We start from the raw sequence: 21261 nt of genomic DNA on the forward strand, positions 1-21261 counted from the left end.
CTGCTGTGTTGCCCCACACGATGATGTCATCAATGTACTGCAGGTGTTCTGGAGCCTCACCCTGTTCCAGTGCGGTGTGGATCAGTCCATGGCAAATGGTAGGGCTGTGTTTCCACCCCTGGGGCAGTCGGTTCCAGGTGTACTGGATGCCCCTCCAAGTGAAGTAAACTGTGGCCTGCACTCTGCCGCCAAAGGGATGGAGAAGAACGCATTAGCGATGTCAATTGTGGCGTACCACTGGCTGCCTTTGATTCCAGTTTGTATTGGAGTTCCAGCATGTCCAGCACGGCAGCACTCAGTGGCAGTGTGACTTTGTTCAGGCCACGATAGTCTACTGTTAGTCTCCACTCCCCATTAGACTTTCGCACTGGCCATATGGGACTGCTAAAGGGTGAGCGAGTCTTGCTGATCGCTCCTTGGCTCTCCAGTCAACGAATCAGCTCATGGATGGGGATCAGGGAATCTTGGTTGGTGCGATATTGCCGCCGGTGCACTGTTGTGGTAGTGATCAGCACCTGTTGTTCTTCAACCCTCAACAACCCCACAACAGAAGGGTCCTCCGAGAGACCAGGCAAGGTGGACAGCTGTTTAATTTCCTCCGCCTCAAGGGCAGCTATACCAAAAGCCCACCGATACCCTTTTGGGTCCTTGAAATACCCTCTCCTGAGGTAGTCTATGCCAAGGATGCACGGAGCCTCTGGGCCAGTCACAACGGGGTGCTTCTGCCACTCATTCCCGGTTAGGCTCACTTCGGCCTCCAATACAGTTAACTCTTGGAATCCCCGTCACTCCAGAAATACAAATGGGTTCTGCCCCTTTGTATCTTAATGGCATCAGGGTACACTCTGCACCGGTGTCTACGAGAGCCTTATACTCCTGTGGCTCTGATGTGCCAGGCCATCGAATCCACACAGTCCAGTAAACCCGGTTGTCCCTTTCCTCCACCTGGTCATAGTATTCGTTACTCACTTCTTGTAAATACGAATCAAGAATTCCTTCATTACAATCAGAAGTAAGATCAGCCTTTCTATTCTCTCTGGGGAACTGTTCACTGGAAACTGGACCATCGTGAGACAGGTTTTTTCTGGGAACTGGAGCAGCAATTTTCCTGGGAGAACCCCCTTGTGTGATTGTTTTTCCCTGCAATTCATGTACCCATGCCTATAGGATTGAGGTAGGTCTTCCATCCCACTTCCTCATGTCCTCTCTATGGTCACACAGGTAAAACCACAGGGTGCCCTGTGGTGTGTACCCTCTGTATCCTCTCTCTTGAGCAGAGGAACACTTACTCCTAATAGCTGAGACACTGATCCGTACAGATGGGGAGCAGGACGTATTCTCTTTGAGTTGCTGGACCTCCTGGGACAGTTTCTCCACAGCCAAGATGAGGGAGGAAGAAATATTTTCTTCATACTGCCGGAATTGGGCAGCCAATTCATCCACCGTTGGTTCCTCTCCATCTTTCCAGGTCAGTACTGCCAATGAGTTTGCATACGATGATGGTATGCTCTGTACAAACTCCTGCCACATAGGTCGTGTGCACTGGACTTCATCTGGATCTTTGGATAACTGCTCATTGTCCAAGTCATCAAAAATCACCTCCAGCACAGCTAATTCTCTCAGGTTCTGGATACCTCTCTCCATGGTGGTCCACTTGCCTGGGTGACATATAACATCTTCCTTGAAGGGACACCTTTCCTTCACGCCTGACAGGAGTCGCCCCCAGAGGCTGAGGGCTTGTGCCCTTTTTCCAATCGCTTTGTCAATCCCTAGAAAGGGATCCCAGCTCCTTGGCTTCCCTATCCTCTAATTCCAGGCTACTGGCCCCCTTATCCCAGCATCGGAGCAGCCAGGTGACAACGTGCTCGCCTAGACGACGACTGAAATCTTTTCGCATATCTTGCAGCTCACTCAGGGATAGAGATTGGGTGGTTACTGTCTTGTTTATGAGTTCTTCCTCTTCTCTGGCCCTGCTTTTTAATCATCCCTTACTAAACAAGCTGACTTTTGCTTCCAAGATCCTTCTTGTGTATAAGACCAACTGATACCGGCACAGGCTGGTTCTCTGGTTCAGCCGCAGTGCCTGTCCCAGGGGATGGAGCAGCCGCAGTGCCTGTCATTTTGTCGACAGATCCAGAGACCTTCTCTTCCCCTTGAGGGTACCGAATAGTGTTGAACAGGGCTCCATAGGTATGGGCCAGGCCCCAGAACCTTGCAGTGATCTGTGACTCTCTGGAGCTGCCAGGTGACAGCATACTTTTTTTTTCAAATATTTTACTAGTTTTTCAGGATTCTGCACTTGTTCAGGGGTGAAGTTCCAAAACACTGGAGGTATCCACTGTCCTAGGTACTTGCCCATACTATCCCACACACCCTGCCACTCGTAACTACCCAGCCTTGGGGCAGATCTCTGGGTGGTATTCTTAAACAGTTGTTTAACTTTAAACAAGACCTGAAACACATTCAGGATTAGGAGCAATAGGAACATGCCAGTTTGAACATCCCAAGGATATTCAAAATTCTCAAGAGCTATTGTAACTAGCCTGGAGGAGAAGGGGAAGGTGAAGGAAGGCGTCTCCCCTGTAAACTGGCTCTCCGAGGAGAAAAGGTAAAAAGTGTAATTATTAACAGTTTCCGAGAGGTGGCTCCCAAAGTACGGAGATGACAGCAATGCGAGTACAAATACCAGATTAGTCTCACGACCAGCCATTTTATCACATCATAAGCTAGTGCTACAGAGTACAGCAAAGTGATGACCTTGACCCAGCTCCCAGCAGTGATAAACAGCACAATAGGGAACATACACTGCAAGTAAGGTGTTACATGACACAACTCTGAGAACAAGCACGACAACTTTGAGAGCAAATAAATCAACATTGTGACCAGCGACTATTAAACTAATATAATGAATGTTTATAACAAATTTGTTATAACCCGCTCTGGGCAGATTTGTTGTTATCTCAACCTGTCGAGCCCCACGTTGGGCACCAAAAGGACTGTCATGGTTTAACCTGGCAGGCAGCTAAACACCACATAGCCGTTCGCTCACCCCCCGCCCCCAGTGGGATGGGGAGAGAATTGGGGCAGGGTGGGTGGGTGGGAAGTAAGATTCGTGAGTCGAGATAAAGACAGTTTAATAGGACAGAAGAGGAAGGGAAAATAATAGTAATAATGATAAAAGAATATACAAATAAGTGATGCACAATGCAATTGCTCACCACCTCCTGACCAATGCCCAGCCAGTTCCCGAGCAGCAGCCCCCCTGGCCAGCTTTTCCCTAGTTTATATACTGAGCATGGCGTCATATGGTATGGAATATCCCTCTGGTCAGTTGGGGTCAGCTGTCCCAGCTGTGCCCCCTCCCAGCTTCTTGTGCATCTCCAGCCTTCTTAGTCGGTAGAGCATGAGAAGCTGAAGAGTCCTTGACTTAGTATAAGCACTACTTAGCAACAAATAAGCCATCAGTGTGTTATCAACATCATTCTCATACTAAATCCAAAACACAGCACTACACCAGCTACTAGGAAGAAAATTAACTCTATCCCAGCCAAAACCAGGACAATTATAAGTAAATAATGTAAAATATATTTAAATATTATATTAATAACAAATAATAACAATAAATGCAAGACCATTCCCCATCCTGCTGGGGCTTGAGTCTCCTGTAGTAGATCCCGAGTGCCGCACTTGCTCCTCACCCTTCCTACACACATGCACGGCAGCATCTGAAACCCAGCCACCCTGAGCGCTGCGGGGTTTGATTCATCTGTAGTAAACCTGGCAGGATTTCAGAGCGCGGCAAATGCAGTTACAGTCTGGTTTGAGGCGTGCAAGCAGAAGACCGTGCTTGGAGAAGTGCAGACAGGAAACATGCCAGATTGTTTATCCCTGAGTCATGACTAATGCTGACAGTGAAAACCGAGACAACTCAGAGACCACTACTGTGCTCAGTGCATATGTGGTGCTCTATCCTAACTCCACCAACAGCAAAACCAGGACTAAGCACACATTACCTGTGCAAATATCATAGTTGCATTGTGTGAAACTATTCGTGATGCAAAGCATGGGATACTCATCCCTCATCGCATTTGCCAGGTTAGGAGACCTGAGTGTCTTCTCCAATACACAAGCAGACTTGCAGGTTCAAGTGCTCCTGCTTTCAGGATATCAACCCTCCCTGATTTCCAACAGACACCCTAGCAAGCGAGCAGCCACTGAGAAGACAACACTACCAAAGACTACTGATGGCAGTAGAAGATAAAGGAAAGGTCTGGGACGGGTGGAGACAGGAAGCTCCAGGAAAGTTCACTGCAATTTTTGTCACTTCCCATCTCTCTCCTTTCAATTCACCCAACTCTCTATTCCATCCCTTGATGTTTTGCTTACCAGGCAGACATGGAAGTAGCAGCGTGTGTTTTAAATCAACTGGGACAGGTGAAGAGGAAAGCAAGCAAAGCCTGGGTTAGCTTTAAGCGTAGGGAGTGAGCGTTTGGGTGAGGGGAAGAGATCCCATACTTGGTTACATGGGGATTTGGGACAGATCACCGACTTGCAATACAAGGTGTGTGCATGGATCCTAAACCACCATTAAAAGAAAAAGAGAAAGGCCCTCGGGCTTCATTTTGGGGAGTCCTTGTTACTGCAATTTCTCTGAGCACTTGCTCAGGAGAGATGTGCTCTTCGCTCCCGCACAGGGCTTTTTGCCAGCTTGGATCCACCCTTATCCTCAGGGGTGGGAAAGTCAGACCTGCCAGAGAGCCTGTCATGCCTCTCCAGATGACGTGCCAGTCCCAAATTACTGTAAATTGAAAATCTATATATCATATTACACCCATACAGAGAGGCCGAGTAGTTGAGGCTGAGCTGGGGACCTGGCAGGTAAATTCTTTTACACCAGTCTGTGTTTGCAGTGGAGCCTTTACTTCCCCTTACAAATCACATTTCAGCTTTTCCAATACGACTCCAGTGCACATCTACTCAAACAAAAATATAGGCTCTCGTCTTCTACTTTTTTCCCCTCCTGACTAGCCTGATTTCCCTCCTCGGGAACCGTTTTCCAGGGCAGATCTGACCGTACAGACCTGCCACCCATCACAGCACTCGAGAGCAATACGCAACAGGGATTCCCCAAATCGCTCACAGCCAGGTCTGCTCCACCACACAGGCCCCTGGCACAGCCATCCCTTCCCAACAGCCCGCCGCTCGCCTCCGCGCCACCCCCGCTCGGGGATGGCGGTGCTCCTGACCTTCCCTGCTCTCCCATCTGCTCTACTGCCCATATTTTGGCTATCAGCCACATCTCTCTCACCCGTAACCTGGGGACATTTCTCCTACACCCCAGCACGTAGCCCAAGCAGGACGGCTATCCTGCAGCATTTTTCTCTGTACCCTTCTCAAAATTTTGCCACAGAATGAAAATTCCAGGTAGAAACATTTTTTCTCTGCCTTCTCACCACAATTCCCATTTCAGCTACTTAACCCTCCACCCTATAATAGTCAAAAGCATCGCTGCTCAGACCTCTACCCATGCCAGTCACCATCACCAGACCCTTCCCACCTCCTCCCAGAAAGTGGCTCTGCAAGGCTCCCCTTGGTCAGGGTGTTCGGTTCAAACCCCTCAGCCCTCCTTGCCCCTCTGCAGTTGCCTGATCGTGTTCATTAACGTAGCAGCGCTCGCCTCCTCCGCTCCACCAGCAATGCCAGCTTCATCCATCTGCTTGGCAGCTGCCTCCACAACAGTCACTGCCTGTCCCTCCATGCTGCCCCTCCAGCATGGCAGGACCTCCTGCCATCCGTCTGCAAAGCCCGTCCCGGCTGCTGCCTTGCAAGCCTCACGGAGACCCACGTTTGCTATGAAACCAGACAAATTTGATTTTGATTTTTGCAGTACGTTTCAGTTCCTTACTGGTAGGAAATAGAAAGGATTCCTTCCCAGTTCTCTCGGGAACCAGCAGCTGACTCGGGCGGCTGTGAGCATGTGCTGCTCTGTGCTTGTCACTATCCACCCAGAGATCCTGCTCCCACCACAGCTCCTTGGACTCCCTGAGGTTGTCATCGGCTAGCAGAGGGGTTTAAACAGAGATCAAAAAACTCAGCATACCAAGGACCATAGGATGCTATTCAGAAGGATGCTTTAAAGAACTGCCTAACACACCCATACTGTTTGCAGCGGCAATAATATTATCACTATAATTTTGGTCGCAACAGTACATGTCCAGCACAAACAGAAAGGAAAGCCTTAGCTCTCTTCCTGGCTTGCTAGAAGAGTTCAGGAAAATCTTTTGCACCTCAGTTTACATGCCTGGGGACTGCGTTTCTATCTCCCTCTGAGCTGTTCAATCCTGGATACCCATCTGTGAGCAACAGGCGGCAGAGATCATCTGTGCTGCTTTGGAAGGGGGACCTGACACTACATGACCAGAGCAGTGTAACGAGTGAGGACATCCTCCAGCCTGGGACGCCATTACAGACCACCTGTAAAAATGTGTATAGAAGATCTTCCAAGCAGGATGGCACTTCTCTCACCTCATTTTCCCCATCCAATTCATAGCTCAGAGTGACTGGGGAGAGATGGGCAACTCTGAGGGTTACACCTGCGACCTGCCTCAAACATATGTCCTAAAACAGGGTGAAACATCTCTGTGAACAGTGCAGTCTCTCAATTGATCCCAGAAGTGGTTAGACAGCTACTATAGAATAACTGCTTAACTTATAGGCAGCTGGGGTGAAACACATCCTAGTCCATCTCTCCAGGTCTACCTTTCTCCATTTATAAGATGGGATAACAGCACTGTCCCAGCCTCTGAGAGAGCAAGAGACTGAGCATATCAATCCCAGGGACCTGGTGAGATACCATGGTGGTACGTGATGGAGTACCTACAGTTTCAGACTCCTTGGCGTGACTCAAAACACTCAACAGCCTTGCCCTCCCCTCAGGAAATAAAGGTGTTATCTTCCAAATAAGGTTTCCGTACAATATTAATGGATGCAATGTGAATAGAGACAAAGTGTTCTATACTGAAGTTAATCACAGAAAATAGGGTCTGGGAGGGAATCCCAAGAGAGTGACACATTTATTTCATTATTATATCACAGATGACATTAAGTATCCACTGAGTCCCTCAAGGCAGAATTCTCGCATAAAAAGCATCCCCATTTACCAAGCATGATAGAACCTGCAACAGTTCTATAAATAAAGGGTATTTACAAATAGAGCTGTTAAATATTTATTTTTCTTTGGAGACCGAGTTCTCTGTTCATTTGTCTCTGTTGCAGAATCGTTTGGTATCAGGGAGCAGAGGAGCTCACCTAAAAAAAGACTAGGAACCAGTCCAGAGCCTGATCCGGACACAGCACCAGCCTCCTCTACAAGCTGGCGAGGGAAAAGCATCCAACCTGACACAGAGGGAACATGAAGCAAACAAAATGGGAATGATCTCATCCAGCAGGCAAAGGTAGAAGAGAAGGAACGCCAGCGACAAAGCAGTGATTAATAAACGCTATCATACCGCTCCGTCCTGACGGAGCTGGCTTGGCACTATACGTTAAAGAAGTGACAACCTTCAATTGTGAAGAGTAACTGCAGATTTGCATTACATTTGCTTTGTGTCTTGGGAACAAGCATACGTTTCTCACAACTAAAGAATTAGTGATTTTTTTTCCCTTTTTTTTTTTGGAAGCTGACAGTTCTGTGAGGGGGGGAAAAAAAAAAACAACCAAAAAAACGTGGATCTGAAATACACTGCTAACCCTTTGTAGTAGCAATTGTAATAGTTCTTACTCCGGCTTGCCAAAAGCTGAGTTTTAATTAAATATTAAAAAGCTATTTGTTAAAATAAAGTTGCCATAGCAACTAGAGAAAGCTAAAATACCCTGGCGTTTCTGACTCACAGCATATTAATCAACCACCAGCTATTATATAATGAGCACCCCCCTGCAAGTGCCCGCGGGAGCTGCGGCACCGAATGCCTGAACCCGCAGCCCCCGAGCCGGGCAGCGCTCGCTGCCGGACTCTGCCCTCTGTGCACTCGCTGCCTGCCCCTGGCTCAGCCCAGGAATCACGTGCCCAAATATTTTGGGGAAGCCACGCTGGAGCACTCGGGGTCAGTACATCCTCGTGGGGGCACGAAGGGGGATGGCGCTGGGCAAGGGAGGTTTTGGCGAGGGACGTGAGGATGGCAGCTCCCTGTGCGCCCACGGCAGTGAGGGGCTTACGCCGCCCCTTCCCAGCTAGCCCTCACCACCTGCCTCCAGTGCTTGTCTCGCAGATGCGGCGCTCACACCAGATCTATTTCTGTAAAAATTTTTTTCTTAAATTATTGGAATTATTTCTTGCAGCAGGTGTCTTCCTACCATCAGGCCAACTGTGCAAAAATCCGAAGGAGCGGAGATTAAACCTTGCAAGGGCAAACCAGCTCTGCTGCTCACCCAGAATAGCTTATTTTACAGACTTTAAAAAACAAAACAAAACCAAACAAAAACCAAACAAAAAAACCCCCAACAACCACCCCCCAACACATCTCATCCCCAACCAAGCTGAAAAAACCCTTCTCTGTCCATGCACTGCGAAGATGGCAACGTCAGCCATCCAGCAGTCAAAGCTAGCTGACCCACGGCTGCTGCTGGCACTCGCTGCCAGCCCCTGGGAGGCTTTTCCCTGGAGACACAGCTTGTGTTAGAGGCGGTGGGACTTCGCCCATTGCCTTCGTCCATGCCATGGCATCACCACGTGGTCTGCGATGATGGGAACGGCTACAGGAAGGAGTCGAGCGGTTGAAGTCCAGAGCAACGTTGGCATGGAGGAAGAGGATCGGGAGGGAGAAATGCAGCTGCATTGCTCAGATGGAGTTGGGGACAATCTTCCTCCCTCTCAACGTCTCAAGTTTGTGCTTTTAACCCCCCACTCCTCTTTTTTCCAAATGGAAAATAAATACCTAACCACGTAGTTATTAACTGAAAGGAATGTGATGAATATTACAGCATTTGTATGCCAGCTTCAGTTTCCTGCTGCTTTGTTTGGGTGTCACAGGCTGTGACTATGACAACCGCAAGCAGTTACTGGACTGATGTCATTTGTGACATCATGCTTAATGGAAAAGGAAGAAAAGACACTACCAAAATAAGAAGACTGGAACAAAACCTGCTTTTGCCTCTTCAAGCACCATCAACTCCTGTCTACCGAGTAAGGTCCCGAAGGACCACCATGCTAGGGCTACTGGAGAGCCAGGCAGCGGCAACCCCGTCCTTACCGAAGCCCAGGCAGCGCTGAGTACTTGGGAAAACCTGCCCTCTTCCCTCCCCTCGGCTGCAGGACGAACTGTGAGTTTGCAGTCACACGGAAGAAATCTCCTCACCCCTTCCCGGCTGGGAACCACCGGCACGATCCAAAGCCTAAGCCTGGCTTCCAGGTCTGAGATGATGGAAGCAATGGAGGCTTTTGGCTAAGCCTCCCCTCTCCTGACTAAGTTTCTCCTGCTCTCCAACCAACTTCTCCTCCCCATCTTTATTTTTCAGTTATAGCAGTATTTTCCCTCCCTTTTTAAAAATAAAACGCAGTCTGCCCAACATTTCTGCACCGTCGCCTGACCGAGCATGGGGGAAATGTGCATTGATTTTGTGAGGATTCCACTGTTTAGAGAGGTGGCTTTTTTGGTGACAAGTACAAGTGATGGTTTCAGCCTTTGAGGGCTGCCCCAGCTAGAGCCGAATCTGTTGTCCCGTATAAAAGCAAGGAGGCAGCACCACTGCTGCGTTTTGCAAAGCGATTACCTCACGTACCTCATAGGACACACTGATGTCAGAGCCTTTCTTTGCTTTGACAGAAAATGTTTGCAAATTCACTGCTGAAGCTCCAAGTAACAAAAAAAAACCCAAACACCACCCTGAAGCCTCCAAACCCATCTAAATCTTATCTGTTCTCCACTGCAACAAGTATCTCCTTTATAGCTCCACACCCAGAAGCCTTGACATAAACCAGTTAATCTTTCCAAGTTATTTTTCCCCAAGTTTTTCCAACATATGAAAAGTGCTTCTCTGCCCTCCATGCTCTCCTGCCAGACCTGCTGTGCCTCCACAGCCCAATGCCGCAGCCTGCTCCGGGCAACCCCCCCCCCCACCCCCGAGGCCCCACCTGATCTGCAGCCAAGCCACCAACCTGTCCTCACATACATCATCATGGGGTGGGAGAGCAGCCACGCCACCGTGGTACAGCTCCTCGAGCACATACAACCTGAAGGAAACCCTCCCTGCATCCTCCCAGGGCTTGGTCCCCCACGAAGAGATGGCTCTGCCTTGCACTGCCCAGATAACAAAACCCCATCAGGGGGATCTGGTCCATTAAAAAAAAAAAAAAAAAAAAAAAAGGGTATTGCTGTTAAATAGCAGAAGAGAGATGCTGCCTTACAAACAGGGGTGGATTAAAGCCTAACAGGTGAAGCAACCGCTGCTCGCAGCTCCCTGCTCTGCCTCCCTCCCCAAGTCCACTGGAAGTGGCAGGAGCTCCCCAAACCGACACCATCCCTGACCGCTCATAACACAGCACATCAGCACTTGGTCTAAGTTCCCTCTGCTTTGGCATCAGCCGAAGCCACCCCGAACCACTGCTGCACCCCACGCTGCCACCCCTCACAGGGGACAGTACCTCTGGGAGCAGCCATGGGCAAATTTCACCCTCTGGGTGCTGAGCTTCTGAGCAGGACATAGTTTCTCGGTTGGCATCGCCCTGCTGCAGCCATCTTGCGCTCCCCAGTTCCTCACTCAGGCTTCTGCCACACAGCTAGAGTGGTAGGAAACATGTAAATGGGAATTTGCAGTCTCCTTTCTCTGCTGAGCAACAACTACATCTCGCTGCAATAATTTCGAGCCATCTGAGACCATACACCAGTTACCTGGGCAGCTTCCAAGCAGCCTGCTCTTGTTTTCTCTCTCACCCTCTTAACACGGCTATGATAAATCAGAGCCACCCGCGGACTGCACGCCACCCTCAGCATCACTGCTTTGCTTTGTCTTAACAACACAGACAACATCTACCTGGGACTAGCGGTCCACCTTTCAAGAGCAGAAGCTGGTCCCTTTGTTTATTCCTTTTGTGGAAGCAACCACCACAGGGGTGCATAAGGACACAGATTCATTAGGACCTCAGAAACACTTGCCAAATTTCAACACTGCCTACTTAACAGAAAAACAAAAAACCAAGCAAACTTTGCTTTTGAGATGAGCAAAGAGCATTTCTAGTGTATGGATATACTTGAGAGACACAGTATGTACACATGGCATCTTCCTGCTGAATTTTCTTCACCTAAATCAGTATTTACTCTTCCCATCACTCCAGAGCCAACACAACTGTAAAAAAATGCTTGTTAGGTATTTATTAAGGAATTTCTACCATGTCTTTATCAAACACTGATAGACTCAGTTTCTCTACTGTTAACAAAACATAGCCCTTTCTTTTTTCAGGCTGATTTCAATTTGGGGTTTTATTCTGCTCTAGCCCAAATAGATTTGTGTTGCTGTAACAGAAAACAGGCTGTAAGCCACTGAAATAAAAATGGAAACAAAACTCTGCTGATTTCCAAGTAACCATAGATTTCCATCACCATAGAACAGGGTAAAAATGGGCCAGGAGTTGGGCTGATTTTAAAAACCTCAAAAAAATCCCGTATTCAACCCCTCTGCTAAGAAAATTTACTTACAGAAAAGCAGCAAAGCCCAGAGCAATGGCATCTAAATCCCCAGTCCAAATTTTAGCCGTTTTCCAGCCTTGTACCAGCACAGAGGAGCTGCCCCAGGAGCCCACGCTGTGCCAGGCACACAGCCAGGAGCTCCAGTCAGGGCTTGCCGAGGTTGGTCTAGTGCAGTCCCGGCTGGTCCACCTGGAAAGCTGCAAACCAGCCACAGCTGCTGGGAAATCACAGCCCAGATCCTTTAGCAATGCATAGGAAAAGGCCATAGTGCAGCTGCTCCTTCAATATATACTTTTATATATGTGTGTGTACACATATATAAAAAAAAAAGCTCCTGGCTGAGCTGCTTTGAAGCAAGGGAGGGAGCCAACCATGCAGGTGAATCCTGTGGTGTAAAAGTTCCTCTAAAGTTATTTTACCAGATCAGGGAAGAGCTCAATATTGGATAGTTTTCTGCTTCGACGACAGAGCTGGGATGCTGTGCACACGCACAAAAACAACCTCACGGCAAATCTGTGCTCTTCTTCCCTTTCAAAAGATGCAGGCTTTCTTCCTGAGGAACGCCTTGCCTCAACTCTCCAGCAAGATTTTGTCTTTCAATGGCTGGTAGAGCTTGGAAACAACAAACAAGCTTCAGATGGTGCTAACGGTCCATTCTACTGACCATATTCTCAGTCAAATGCATTCATGTGGTTCATATCTGCAGTGAGATAATTATTCTGCCTATGTGGTAATACAATACTGACTTTATTTTGTGGGTTGCAAAGAGGTGCCAAAGGCACACAACTGGTTCAAAAAGACTGGATTGGCTTGCTATAAACATTTCTTAAAGTGCCTTTTTAAAAGAAAAACCTAAAAAATCTTCCTTCTGTTTGACCAAGCTTGGGTTTCTCATTTGAAGGAAAATAGGAAAAAAAAAAAAACCTACTCACAGCACTGCATTTCTTACATCCTGGGAATCTCAGTACTTATACCTCTCTGAAGGCGAGCAGAACTTCTGACACCTACAAAAGAGGGAAAAGCTATGTAAGTCAGAGAAAAAACAAAAGGAGAAAATAGCAGCCATCCCTTCCACTCTCTGACTAGCAATTTAGATTTTTTGCCAGCACCCGGGAATGCCGACTGACAGGAATTGCAGCAATTCCCTTTTCCACTGACCACCACTGACAGATGCAGAATTTGAAAGATTTGGTGCTCCAGCCCTGTTACAGTAACACGATGAATGTTGGGGGCCTCTTGGGGAAAAAAAAATCCACATTTCTTAGGCCAAGCAGACAGGGGAGAGCACTTGCACACTGATGTCCAAAGATACCGCTGCTGCTGCGGTTTGGACTGGAAATACCCACAAAACATCTGCTGCAGCAGACATGAACCAGAACAAGCTCTGTTTGGCTACTGGGAACTTCAATAAAACGCCATCAAAATTGCCTTTCTTCTCCTTAAAGGAACTCACCTGCTGTGTCCCAAAGCTAAAGTTGGCTTTCCTCATTTTTGCTTTTTTTTTTCCCCTAAAGAAATGGGAGAGGAAGGTTTAGCTTCAGCAGCTGCAAGAGCAGAACGGATATAAAAAATTTCCCCCTTTGGCAGCGGCTGTGCACATGTGTGTAAACACACCTGAAAAACACCATGCCCGTGGGTCTGCAAAGAATAGGTAAAGAGAAAATAAATGGTCATGGGACCGCTCTGAGTAGAAGAAATACATGCAGCAAAACACCCTGCTAGTCCCTCAAGAAAAGAGGTAGAAGCTTATCGATTGCTTCAGCAGCACCAAGAGCACAAACCTGCATTTTCAGCACCAGCTGAAGTATTTGAGTTTGAAACTTCACACACTTGTTATCTGGCCAGAGGAAGGTCAGCTGGCAAACCCCAAAGAAATCACTCAGAGTCTTTTGCTCCTTCCCAGCAGGTTAGGAAGATTTTTTTTTTTGCTTCTTTTCAAAGGAAGATACAACTTGATTTCCTGAACGAGCATCATGGCTACTGGAGGAGCTGGGAGGCCAGGAGCTGTTACACAACCAAAACCATTTTTTAAGAGCTTAGAATAGAAAAAGCTGCATGTTTATTCATAGAGAAAAGGGAAGCTGCTTCCTGCTTTGCTCCATCTCAGAGTAAGGCAAAAAAATGCTAGTTTCACTGAATTGTAAAAGAGAAATAAACATACAGGATAGCGGCAGATTTTGTGCTATTTACACCTCCACCCCTTTTTGGTCTTGGCAGGCCGCCTTCTGCTGCCCTTCCTCCCTCTTTTGGGTCAAATTCCCCATTCTCCCATCGTAGGCTGCAAGCCCGGGCCAAGCAGTTTCTGTATTTAATGGGCTTAGTCCAGTTATCTTACATCCACTACCTGAAATCTTGTATTTTTAGTGCTGTGTCCAATGCGCAAAAGTGACCTTACATCTTGCCAACAAGGACCAAAACCACCCCTACGAATAAAACGCTTTTAAGGAACAATAAAAATGCCTATAGTGCAACACAGCCCTCTCTCTCCTGCGATCTCTAACCTCTGCTTAGAAAGTTAACTAAAATAAATGCATATGTATGGTGCTTCTTAGGACTGTATAAAGAGCCTCACAATTTTTTGTGTTTTTCCTAAAGACCCAGCTGGTGAAATTTCTGTGAGGATCCCCACTTTAGGAAACATAAAGCAAGAAGAAATCTCCAGGGTTATTAAATCCAGACCCGTGCTGTTGTACTCATACCACACAATCCTCTTCAGAAAGTATGCAAAAAGTTTCTACCCCTTGTAGCTATGAGAATATAATTTGGGTTTAACATAACAGCTCAGAAACAAGCTGGTAATATATATATACACATATACATACACATACATATTTCAGATCTTCTAAACAATTTCATGGTTCTGGGAAATCTACTACTGCTTTTGAAAGCCTGGAGTTAGGCAATAGTGAAATGAAGGAGTCACAAACACGTTTTATACAGAAATGCCAATTTTTTTGCAACAGGTAGGTAATTACTAATGAAAAGAAAACGGGTCTTGCCCAAGTTTGTTCATCCTGAGCATCCCTGCGTGGTCAGCTCTTGAACAGCCTCCCTGGGGCCACGCTTACTCCAAGCCAGCTCAAGGCAGGGGAAGCAGCCCTCCTTGGCACGAAAGCATCACTACCCTGAAGTACATCACATCTCCACGATCAGCGAATTCAGACCAGACCTCTTCACTCCACAGGAGGGCATTCATGCGGGCGTCATGTCCTCACCTACATGAGCCGTGCCACGTAAACATCTGCACAGTCACGGACAGGAGCTGGGGAGATTTGTATCTGCTGGCTCCCGCGCGGTGTCCTGGTGAGTACACGTACGAAACAGGTGACGGTGATTTATGAGTTACCACGCACTGCCTGGTTCACAGGAATTGCCTCTCTGTGTGTGTACATAGCCCGCAGCACACAGAGGGTAACTCCAGCTACCCCAGCCATCCTTCATTCTCCACACATCGAGCAGGAGACTCAGCCACCAGATGCTTCATTATTCTAGATGGTTTCCAGAAAAAGTAACATCTTATGGCAAAACAAAACAAAATAAACACAAACATTTTAAAAATACTTTTAAAAAGTATGTAACTTGATAAACACCAGCACCCCACACGGTTTCTGCAACCCAAACACTACTGCACTAACCACCTAAAAATGGGATTATTTTGCTTTGTTCGGCATGAAATTTCTTGCAAAAGCCAGATCGTTGAGGTATCTTTAGTGAGCTAAAATGTAAATCTCGAGCTGCTGTTAGGGCAGGGAAGAGAAATAACAGTACTTTTTAGATGCTTGACAGAAAAGTTCCTTTGAGACTCTCTCAACCTACGGAAATGATCAATTTTGCAAAAGAACATTTTACAGAGAGAAATGGAGTTGGGAGCCCTGAAAGCACTTGTTTTCCCTAGCTGTGCTCGAGATGAAGAAAAATAAAACCGAAACTCCTCCTGACCTCTTTTCCTGAAAGATGCCCATTTGGTGGCTTAAACCCTGCTGCCAGTCAGCCGAAAGCATCACTACGGAGCAGGTCGTGCCTGTAACGCCAACCCTCCACAGCCCCACGAGGCTTTGGTACTTCCCCCTGGCACTGCCGGTGACCCATCCCCATCACCCGACTGCCCCAACGCCCCAAAGTTGGTGGGACAGGCAATAGGTTGGGGCCACTTTTCCTTCATCAACCTAACGAGCCCCGGGACGCTGTTTCCCTCTGCTCCTGGCTCAGCGAGGCAGGAATACGGCGAGGCTGGGGTGCAGGTTCATCCCCGCTCCTCACCCCTCGGCATCTGTTTTGTGCTAGGCATTTATTAACTTCTCAGTCTAGCTTATACCTAGATTTCCCTAAAAACTACCATGATCAAAATTACCACCTTAGCGATCTGAATTACTTCTAACGCTAGACTAGAAAGGCCTTCTCTTGAATTAAATATGCGCAGCTGTGTTGGAAATGGGGAGTTTGCAGCCCGTAGATTGCAGGCTGTTATTACGGTGTGATTAGCAGATACAAGCGTTCCTGAAAGTCATCTGTATCCGCACAGTGAAACTCCCAGTTATCCCGGTGGATCCCGAGCGCCCCAACAGCTCCCGGCTGCCAGTCCGGTCCTCGTTAAACATTCACCAAACCTGGCAGACTTCAGCACAAGGGATTAACATGCTCATGAGCATCCTTCACTTCAACACCTTTTTATGATTAATTTTTTTTATGATTAATTTTTTTAAAATTAACCCATCCTTGTCCCCATCCCTAAGACAAACGCATAAAACACAATCCAGAGTTTCCATCAAATAACTAAATACGCAGTGAAAAAGCCGTTAAAAAATCCCAAAGCGCTCTGAGGTCTCTGCGTAAGCACACACACACCATGCGGACAGTGATGCTCGGAGAGGCCCGGGGATATCCCCCGCACCTCTCCATCCCCAGCAGTCTTACTCCTGCCCCACTCGCCGCCCAGCCGCCTTTCTCCAGCCTTTTGAACGAGGCTATTTCCACCCCGCAGCAGCTGCTGACAGCAGCCACAGCACTCCCTGGGAAAACCACCAGCTGACCTGCAAAACACATGGAATCAGACAAAAAGAGGGAGACTGGGGGCTCTGCAGCCTCTGAAGGGGGGTGGGAGGAAGGGGAGGCCGGGAGCGGGGAGGCTGCCTGCAGCTCCTGGCGCTGCACAGGCAGGGTAGGAGGCTCCTGCCAAGGGTCGCCTTCTCCACCTCAGCAGTGTGACAACTGCTCACGTGAGGTCTTAACCCACGCTGCACCATTTGCAGGTACCCGCGAGCAGAAACTGTCCCAGGGAGTCACTCCAAGGCCGTGGCACGCTGCAGCTCTGCAGCCTTCGCTTCCCCCAGGAAAATGTCTATAAACTACAGGAATGGACCAAGCCCCTATTTGCAAGGCCTTCTTAATGCTACCAGCTGGTTTTGGAAATATGCGGAAGCATAAAAATAAGCAAAGAGCAAATAACAGCAAAGTAAGAGTAAATAAGAGCAAAAAGCAAATAAGCTGTCTCAAAAAAAAAAAAAAGGAAAAAGTTTCCTAGGTTTAGGCAGATTTTCACTGTAACTGCAGCGCTGCCACAGAAACGATTCCCTCTCTCTTAGAGCTTTGTAAGATTTCAGAAAACATGCTCTCTGTCGGGATGAAACCGATCTTCTTACATCCCGCCAGGGAGAAGCACGAGAGCGATGCTCCAGGGCAGTGGGTGGCTGAGCCAGGCAGCCTGGGCAGCCAGCGAGGCTACCGTTGCCTGACTGCCGCTCCCAGGGGACTGCTCCGACCCCTCGGCCGCAGGCTGCCCGGGGCCGAGACGTGCCCATCCACAGTTTTACTTGAAGCTGGTAAGAAGACGTGGTTTGGCTGCCGGCAGCAGCTGCAGCTGGCCTCGGCTGCAAGGTGAGGCAGGGGCTGGCGAATGTCCTGGCCTGGCTTCCCTAGCACTGGACAGAGAGACGGACTGTGACTCTCTGCTGCTTCTCATCTCAGCGCCTTCTTAAAAAATATGCAAACAAACAACAACATTAACCCCCACGGCCCCAGCGCGGGGGGATGATTCCCTGCGTCTCCATTCAGGTCGTACAGCCTTTCTGCACTTCACTTTCCGTTGTTAAGCCTAGCTCATCGGGAACCAGAGCACTGAACCAAAATGAAAGAGAATGGGAAAGCATTGCCCAAAGCGGATTATATTTACTTTTCATCCCCCAGCTGCGGATGTCAGCAGAGAAAGGTATATTACTTTCCTTCCTATCTCCTTAACTGTTCCTAGTTTCCTTCAACAAATCAAAGTGTTTTCTTGAAGGGTGAGAAAACTCAGTCTCGTATACTACTTTAAATCAGCAGCAATGGCTTTAAAGCAAGGAGAAGAATGTTTGATTGTGTAAGAAAATTCAACCAGAGAGAGAGCGATGTCCTGTAGGGTTCTGGCCAACAGAGAGTTCATCATTAATTTATTTGGCTTTTAGTAGAGTTAAACTATTTCACATTATTCCTCTTAAACCTTGCATTTCAGACTGTCACCCTCTGGTTAGTTACCTACTTGCCCATAGTAATAAACGTGTTGGAAAACAGTTGTCAGACCCTCCTCTGCCAGAACCATGATTGATAACTGTTTTCCAACACAGCGGTTGCTACAGTAGCACTGTTGTAGGATGCTTCTGTTGCTCAACATACGCACAGCAATAACTTTTATTTTATTTTTAAACAACTGAGCTGCGGACTGTTCATCTGCTGATTAATTTTCAACAGCATGGGATGTCCAGTCCCTGTGTTCAGATCCATCCAGGTGTCATCATACAAGTTTGCTGAAGAGACGTGGTGTATGCTGTACACAGGGACACAGACAAGAATCACACGTTCCTTCCTCTCCCCTGCAAACACCCAAGCTCCTAACAACAGCAGTGCTATAGAGGAAAAGACCAACAGAGAGAGAGAACTGAAGCAAACACAATACAAAACCATGCTAACCCACATCAGTCCCCACGGTCTAAATGCATGTGCCAGTTTGGAAAGGACAGGGGTCATCATTTGAGACTGCCTATAAGAGGTATCACGCAGGCAGGTGCAGCAAATGATGCGAGCAGACGCCCATCAGCATCACTTCACATGTACACAACGCTATTTAACCTAGACTGCAGCCAGAAACATCACTAGCTATTTTCACTGCTTAGATCCGCTGTCAGAGTGACACAATTTAAAGCCTCCCAGTACCGCTGTTAGGTCTGGCCCGGTCTCTCCAGTTTCAGCCTGATTTCCTTACCACATGACACAGCTCAACAGCAGACACCCTTTTCTCCTGCTCTTAATTCACTCCCTCTTTTGTTTCCCTCAACCCCCAAGCTGAAAAGAAAAAAAAAAAACAACTTAAGAGGGAAAAAAAAAAAAAAGACTGATCAAGGCCAGCCAGTGACTACATTTTTCTGTTATAAAAATAAATACAAGAGGAAGGGGTTTCCCTTTTCCGGCTGTTTAGACCATTCCTACTTTTGGCTGTAAGCACCGACGTGTTTGCAAATTCCTGCCAAACGCAGCAGCCGTCAGTGCAAAAGTGGTACAAGAAACAAAATGAGCACAGGGTGTAAATATAAAGCAAGAAATCACTTCACTGTTCAAATAATGTGCTCCTTTTGCTCTTAAAGACCAGCGCTGTTAGGTGTTACTGAGTCTCTAATTTTCAGTAAGAGCATCCATGTGTCTGTATCTGGAAAGTTAAGTGAGACGCACCTGGGCCAGCAGCCCTAAATTCGTGCCAGTGACCTACTTTCAGCTACGAGTAATCAAGGAGCCACAAGGAGACCGTAGGTGAGGTTGCCCGGAGTCCCCTACACGTTGCTATACGGTCCTACTTGGTGCTGAGCTTCATCCGCTCTCCTGACTGCAAACTCCCGGAGCAGCCTGTTTGAGGCGAGCATCTCCCGGGGCAGCTGCCTGCCTGCTGCACTTGCTCCCCGGCTGCACAGCCCCAGCGCCGGCACTGCAGCCCTCCCCCGCGCTCCAGCAAACGCAGCCGAAAGGGGAAAGTCCGCAAACACCGAGCACTGAAAAACAGCGTCCGACCCCGATGACTGGAAAGACTTGAGGAAATCCCCATGCAGCAGCTGCTTTTGGGGCCTTTTCTTCCTATCCTGGGGATAGCCAGCACAGCCTGGGCACTGAGTCTGCTTATTCTATTAAGAATCAGTAACTTTGGGCCCATCCTTCCCCTCCAGCTAGACTTTAACTTTTTTTTAAGGCCGAGAATACAAAGCGATGGAACGAAACTTTCTCCTTACAGCCTGCCAGTCTTGCGGTCCCACAAATCTGTCCTATCAATTTATCACCTTCACTGTGGTGATGCCTGCATTGAACGCTGATTTGTTACGCCTCCAGGTCCACAGCCCTAAACAGCCTGGGATGTTTTTGGAAGCCAAAGCAATATAGGCTCAGACACTGAATGTCTGATTCCCGCAGATCTAAGTGTTGTATTTGAATCAAATTAAGATTTGGATTCTATTTATATTGGAATACCTCTGAGGCAGCAGATGCTTTTTACAGCCTTCTACCTGATTCAGGATCCAGGGCATAATTACATTTCTGAGAGCAAATCCTGCTACTGTTTGGATATACCTTTGCCACTCACTCCAGTAGGAGCAGGTCTGAACCAAGGAAGATAAAGTGCAATTCACATGCTACTGCGAAGAGCTGTTCAGGAGAAAAGCACTTTCACCCTTTAAAAATCAGACAAAACCAGATTTCATACAAAATTTATCCTATACTTCCACATAATCAGCAACATGACATTAATTTCTTCCATCTCACGATATATTTAATGAGGGGGAAAAGGAAAGGTACATGCATGTGCACACCCCCTTCTCCAGTGCTCCTTGTTATTCTTCCAGAACAATTCTTCAAAGCTGCCAAGATCACTGTATGTTACCTCCTTTTTCAAGGATCAGATACATTGCATCAAAAAGCATGCAGGAAAAGTTCTAGGGCATGAAACCAATTTTTGTGCACTTTTATCTGGGTCAGCTTTTCTATTGATTCTGCAAATACCATATCATTTTTTTAAAGCTAAGGTTTTTTTAGTTTAAAAAGAAGAAAAAGAGAACATCAGAACTTAAGTCAAACATCCATCTGAGCCAAGGATTAGTTTTGCTGGGTGACTCCAAATCAAAAAGATAGATTTTTTTAATAATGAAGTCTAACTAACAGTGAAAGAGCATCTGAATTGATTTCTAAATTCAGTAAATGCCCTCTCTTCCCATACTGCTTCTGTTTTTATTAAATACTATTTAATGTCTTTGCTATTAGGTGTACAAAACTTAGACAGCTGACAACATCCAGGAAAGCTAACGGGAGACAAACACATTAAAAATACTCACACACACATTTTACCATTAATTCACCCCTCCCTTTCCCTGCCCCTCTGCCAAGTTTTCCTCCATGGTTATGAACTATTTGGCACAGCCTCCAGCTTTATGTCATTTCATCAACCCCAATGTGTGTCTTGAGGCGCTCTGAAATAGAAATGATAAGTGAGAATTGGCCTCGGGTGACACAAGGCTGGATCCTGTTTTAGGAGGAAGTGACTTGCTGCAGACATCTTGAAGGTCTCATATTAACT

At 47.3% G+C, this 21261-nt stretch overlaps 1 protein-coding gene across 1 annotated transcript in view; it reads right to left on the reverse strand.

Annotated features, from left to right (window-relative positions):
• ZHX2 (zinc fingers and homeoboxes 2) overlaps positions 1–21261 on the reverse strand; it is an 82995-nt gene that overhangs the window by 38710 nt on the left and 23024 nt on the right. Inside the window, exon 2 of the mRNA XM_075141223.1 lies at positions 12614–12685. The gene's annotated coding sequence lies outside the window, so the exon portion shown is untranslated. The remainder of the gene's footprint in view (positions 1–12613; positions 12686–21261) is intronic.

Source organism: Calonectris borealis, chromosome 2 (assembly GCF_964195595.1).
Source record: "Calonectris borealis chromosome 2, bCalBor7.hap1.2, whole genome shotgun sequence".
NCBI classification, from domain to species: Eukaryota; Metazoa; Chordata; class Aves; order Procellariiformes; family Procellariidae; genus Calonectris; species Calonectris borealis.